Below are 6,642 nucleotides of genomic sequence, written 5' to 3'. Positions count from 1 at the left end.
TTGTTGTTGCTGTGAATTTTATCACATTGATGGTTCTTGAAACACCTTGCCTAAGGACTGCAGGTGAAAATGAGCCAGCTGGCTAACACCGGCACATTTACAGTAATGTTGATTAATGTGTGTCGTCATCAAAAATAAATAAATAATAAATAAATAAATAAAAACATCTCGCCAAAACACCTTGCAGATATTGTTATTTACCAATTAAAGAGATGATTAACTTACTTTTTAATTTAATGTGTTAATGTAAGAAAATGTCCTTCTTGCCCCTGAATATGGAAGTCATCAGTCCATTGTTAATATGTTGCTGTAAACCTTTTTGCCAAGACATATTTTAAAATGTAAATGTAAATTTGATATTTAACATGTATGTCCTGTAAACATAAGAAGTTAAATGGCGGCCAAAATGTTACTCTTAGTGTTGACAGAAATGCATTCTTCCCATTCTGGAGAGCTGAGAGTTAGTGGGCATGCCCGGCCTTGTTTGCCCTTGCATGCATTCTGCTCAGTGACTGGTCGCTCTCATTAAAGCTTGCTAATGCGCTTGTAAAACAGTCAGCAGAAACTATAGATCACTGCATGTGGCTGAGACAAGGTGTGTGTGGAGGGAGGAGGGGGGCGAGGTGGTGTGCATGGGAAAAAAAGTAAGGGGGCTTTTCTGGGAGAGGCAGAGCAAAAGTGTGAGGGGAGAAAGAGGGATGGGGTGAGAGAGACAGGTTGCAAAAGAAAGAGGACATGTGAGAGAGAGAGAGAGAGAGAGAGAGAGAGAGAGAGAGAGAGGTAGTACTGGGTGGAGGTGGATGCTGGTCAGTGGAGATGTCGGTGGCCCATTAATCTTGGCCTCTTCCTGCCTAGTTATTGTGTATTTCTTTTGGCCAGAGATTGATTGTAGCAGGGGAAGATGAATTTGCCCATGGACCTTCTTTTCTTTCTCCCACTCTTTTGTTTTTTTTCTAACTCCTGATGCTCGGCCAAGGTGATAATGCTCTCTATCTCTCTCCCTTCTGGGTCCCCTCCTCTTTCTGTGCTCTCCACCCTCTCCTCCCCTGTGTTTTTCCCTTTCATTTATTTTAGATTACAATCACCATCTATTGCAGGTTGCAGAAAATACGTTTGTATGGCAGAAAGAAATGGAGATCAAGGGTCTGGATGTCACTGCCCAGGGGCTGAAGTGTGAGGATGAACACTGACCCAGCTGGACCTAAATGGTAAGGCAGGGGCAACTCCAAGCACATGCAAATACACACAGGAGCTTCCCTCCCTCAGTGTGCCTTTCATAATCCCTTTATTTTACAATCGAGCAGGTTAAGCAGGACAAGGAATTATGTTCAGAAACAAAACTCATTTGTGGGTGTGTGGGCATTTTCATGAGCCTGTCTACCAGTGTGCATGACAAGCTGTTTAGGACATAAATCATACTTGCTCCACACACAGCATTATAACCATGCACATACTGTACAGCACCATACTGTCCCGCACTCTACACACATTTATACTTTGTTATATTCACCTACTCTCAGGTAATTCTTCCTAATAGTAGCTGACTGCCAATCCCCAAGTTGTTAACAATCAATTAAATATTTAATATCCTGACTGGCTTATAGGCTTATGAAAAAGGATGAGAAGATAAATAATCTTGATTGCTGTCATTTCAACAAAACAGCACATTCTACTTTGTTAGTTGCTTCTTGAACCCTAAACTTTGCAAGCAAGTGCCACCAAACAGACACAGGTGCTGTTTTCACAGGTCTGTCCTCAGGTAAGCTGATCAGGAACTGAGAATTTAAACTCTTTTCTTTCCTTCCTTCCTTTTTCAATAAATACTCTTACATACTATACTACAGTCCTGTGACACATCTACTGTTTCCTACTCACACACGCACAGTCTGCTTGTCTCTTTTATGTGTTGCACATAGTGTAAGTTACACTTTGAATCATGCTCTTGCACATATTTCAATTGTCTATCACCTACACCATCAAAATCATTCACACATAGCCTATATTCATTCTTCTCACATATATCCTCACAGGGCACCTCATACGCACATAGTTATATCAAGTGAAACAAGACTAATACAGTGGCTTCAGAAAGTATTCATTTTTTGGACACGTTATTGTGTTGTAGGTTTAACTGTAAATAAATACACTCAATAACCCATAGTGACATGGTGATGTGTTTTTAGAATTTATTGCAAATTTTCTTTACAAAAATGAAATCTCTCATTCATAAAAGTATTCAGATCCTCAATTTAATACTTTGTTGAAGCCCCTTTGGCAACAGTCTTCTTGGGTAAGTCTTTAAAAGCTTTGCACACCTAGATGTGGGCAGGTTCTCCATTCTTCCGCTCTACTCTGTCATATTGGATGAGAAGAATCTTCAGGTCTCTCCACTGATACTTCATGGGTTTTATTTATTGTCTGTTCTTTGGCCTGACCACTCAAGGACAGTCAGAGATTCTCCTGAAGCCACTCCAGCGTTGTCTTGGCTGTTTGCTTCAGGAAACTGTCATGCTGAAAGGTGCACTATCAGGCAATAGCAGCATGTTTTCTCAGTTCTGACCACTCTCCCTGTCCCTGCTGTGGTGAAGCACCCCTCCCCGCCCACAGCATGATGCTGCCACCACCGTGCTTCACCATGGGTCTTTGGAGCTCTGCCAAATTGGTAAAATTTTTGACTGTTGGGTTCTTGGTCACCTCTCCGACCAAAACTCTTCTTGCCCCTTCTTTTCTCAGTTCTGGGAGACCCCAGTGATTCCAAAATTCTTCCATTTCACAATTATTGAGACCTCTGCACTCCTGGGAAAACTCAAAGCTTTAGAAATGGTTTTATACCCTTGCCCTGATCAATGCCATGCCACACATCGCAGAGGTCTGCAGAGATTTCCTTGGATTTCATGACTTGGTTTTCGTCCTGAGATGCATGTGAATTGTGAGGCCTTATAAACACAGGTGTTTGCCTTTCTAAACTGTGTCCAGTCAATTTGCCATGGGTGGACTCCAATCAGGTTCTAGATACATTGCAGGGATAATGAAAGTAAAAAGGATGCACCTGACTGGGGTCTGAACACTTTTGTAAATGAGAGATTTGAGTTTTAGATTTTTAATGAATTTGCAAAAAAAAATTCTAAAAACATGTTTTCACTAAGTCAGTAATTATGGATTACTGAGTGTAAATTGATGTGAAAAAATGGCAACCTTGAACTATAACACAATAAGGAGTGCAAGTGCAGTGAAGGAATACTTTCTGAGGCGACTGTGTTATTCCTCTCACACCAACTTTCCATTGACAGTCACAGACAACACAACATGAGCAACATAATTAATTCTCATACACCCACCTGTTTGGGTGCAGTATATGTGGAGTAGTCACAGTGCGTTTGAGTGTAAGGATGGCCTTAATGAGGCCATTTATGGCCTAAACAGCCTCTGATACCACTGTGCTTCTGTGCACTCATGCATGTGGTAGTGCACTGCTGTATTAGTGCCAGATCTGCAGCAGCGTATTCCCTGGTCTGAATCCTACTTAACCCTGTGACTTTAGCATGGCCAGGCATATGCTACAGACCGCGGGGATGTCCCCTTGGCACACACACACACACAGACACACACACACACACACACATACACACACACACCCTTGCCCAAACAGATCATGAGGATCTGCCTTCCCCCAAATCTGATCCCTTCACACTCCCAAACTGGTGTTACTGTCTAATCAATGAATGATTGAGGCATGGTAGGAACTTTGCAGTCACAAGGTGCAATATGCTGCATCACTCTCTTACCAGGAAGAAAATAGTGAGTGAGCTTTAAATTCTAAATTGCACACAAGCTATTTAGTAAAAATAGTTGTATCAGAGTTAAATAAACCATAAACAAAACTAGAATCAAAACTAAGGTGGCAAAAATGTTTTGCAGTCTGCATTTCACAGTTTACATGGCTTGCTTGGCTTGGTATCCAACATGATCATATGCCAACATGAAGCAGTACAAAACTGTGGAAGCAATGTCCCACAATATTGATGAATGATCAGTGGGACCGTGGTAGTCTCTAGGAGTATAATCAAACTGCTACAAACTATAAAGTTACCGGAGTTTCATAATCCCTCCAAAATATTGAATCCATGAGTGAAAATTAATAAATTAGTGATTTATTACTGGGGTTTCAAATAGAGAGTGAAATGTCAGGACAAGTTGATGAAACAATTGTCATATCAATTATTATTTTTGCATCAAAAATTGATTCTATAGTTTAGAAAGGTCAGAGGTTCAGTTCCCAGAATATTTGACTGAAAAACAAACCAACAAACAAACAAACACAAAAAGGTAGTAGAGGGAGCTGCTGCAACGAATGGGTGAGGTTTATATGTCAGGTGTGAGGTTATAATGTCCGTACTATGCATATGTGAATGAGCCAGTCATTATGTGTCCAAACTTTTGCCAGGTACTGTAGGTTACTTGTTCTTACCGTCTGATACAACCTGTAGGAGCGTACCAATGCAAACCAGCAGGACCTTTGTTGTCATGGTAACAATAATAAATACAGGGTTAACATGGGACGGTCATAGTTTGGTATGGTTCAGGCACAAAAACTACTTGTAAGGTTTAGGAAAAGTTCATGGTTTGAGTTTAACCCTAGAACACTAACGTCGGGTGATTTTCACCCACACGATTCTTGTCATGTGATTTTCATTGTGTTGCTGCTGTCTGAGTTACATGGGTCCTTGGGTAGCTTCAGGCTGCTCATTGATGTCATCAATGGTATGTTTGTTTCCCTCCTCCCACCTATGGTTTTTTCAAGAGGCATGCGTTCAGGTGATTTTCACCCGATGTTAGTGATGGTGTTACTAATTTTAACGTTAGTGTTCTAGGGTTAAATAAGTATTTCCTTCAGGCTAGAGGATCTTTGTCGCCATGGTTGCAATAATAAACACGCACGCACACTAGAGGTCATCTAACACTAAAATGTGAGTATGGGTATTCATAAGCCTCTACAAACTCATCAAACCATTCAAAGACCTCTCGTGCCCATCTCGAACATTGTTTTTTTTTTTTTTTGTTTTATCAATTGGGTTTTAAAATACACTCAAGCCACTAATTAGTTTAATTGGCCGAGTTTGCGAGTCACAGTGTGAAGCTCTGAATGCTAAGTGGAACTTTCTTCCCTCCTCAAATATGCCTAAACACATTCATACCTAAACACACACTGACACACACCAACAAAACTTTGAAAGTCACATAAGCACGGAGGAGGCACACACTTTTCACACCTCCCCTATTTTTCCTCTCCTGACATTATTTTGAGTGTGTGTGTGTGTGCATGTGTGTGTGTGTGTGTGTGTGTGTGGCGTTGACCTTTCTGCAACGTTGCCCCGTATTCACTGGTTGTCAGCACAGTCTCTGTCCCAGCCCATCCGTCTCTGCCACCAGTCAGTCCTCCAACCAATCCTCCACCCTCCCATTAATACACACACACACACACACACACGCACGCACACATGCACATTCACATTTTACATGTACAGCACACGTGTTTATGTGTACACAAGAAAAACTGCTACACATACTCACGCAAACATGCACACTCGTGCAAACACACACATATTCAGGCACACGCATACACACACACACACACACACACACACACACAAGCAATCCTCCATTGTCCCATTAGCCCGGGATGAGGTGCTCTGCTCTGCTTTGAGCCTCAGCTCAGCCTGGCTTGCCTGGGGGATCATTAAAGCCTTGTCACGCACGCGCACACACACACACACACACACACACATGCCAGGGCTGTGGTAACGGGCTGGAGGAGTCCAGGTGGTCTGTTGTTATTTATAACAAAGGAAACAACACAGCAGAACCAGCTGACATCAGGCCCGTACGGACTTGGGACGGGGGGATGTGTGAGTGTATATGAGCATTTTTTCACATTCCTCTATTTCTGAGTGTGTGTATGTATGTCTTGTGTGTGTGTGTGTGTGTGACAAAGAGAGAGAGAGATAGAGAGAGAGAGATCACTGAAGGACAGCTCAAAGTGTCTGTCCACCCCAAACCCCCACACCCCACCCCCAGACAGTGGTCTACCAGGACCACTGGACCAGATGTTGGCTCCAGAGCAACAACAAGATTGATTGGTTTAATTGCTGGCACTTTGCTCTCTGGCGTCTGAATACCTAATGTCAACTTTTAAAGGATGTTTGCTCTTTCTCTGTCTCTCTCTCTTTTTTTTCTCCTGTGGCTGAAAAATGTGTCACGTTTTCTGAGTAGGGTGTGTGTATGTGTGTATGTAGAGTTCACTCTAACATATGTTTAACATCTCCCTGTGAAAACATGGAGTCATTTAATGCCTTTCATAACTAACACTTTGTGTTGTGTCCTGTCAGCTTCCTCATTGCTCCCCCCCCCAGTCTTGTCTCTGTGTCAAACCACTTGACATAAAATATGTCCTCTGCAGACAGAAGTATGCTAAGTGTGTGGGGTTAATAGATGAAGACTGATACTCTGTTCCTAACATCTACATCAGAGGACTATGTAAACCTTCTAAGACAGGGGAGACACAATGACTCAAACAGCTAATAGCAAGTCTGTTTGTGTGATTTATTATGAAAAATACACTTTAACATCGGTTATGTTACTAAT

Source organism: Trachinotus anak, unplaced genomic scaffold, assembly GCF_046630095.1.
Source record: "Trachinotus anak isolate AG129_WGS33_773 ecotype Australia unplaced genomic scaffold, CSIRO_AGI_Tana_v1 ptg000011l, whole genome shotgun sequence".
NCBI classification, from domain to species: Eukaryota; Metazoa; Chordata; class Actinopteri; order Carangiformes; family Carangidae; genus Trachinotus; species Trachinotus anak.
This window is presented reverse-complemented; position numbering follows the sequence as displayed.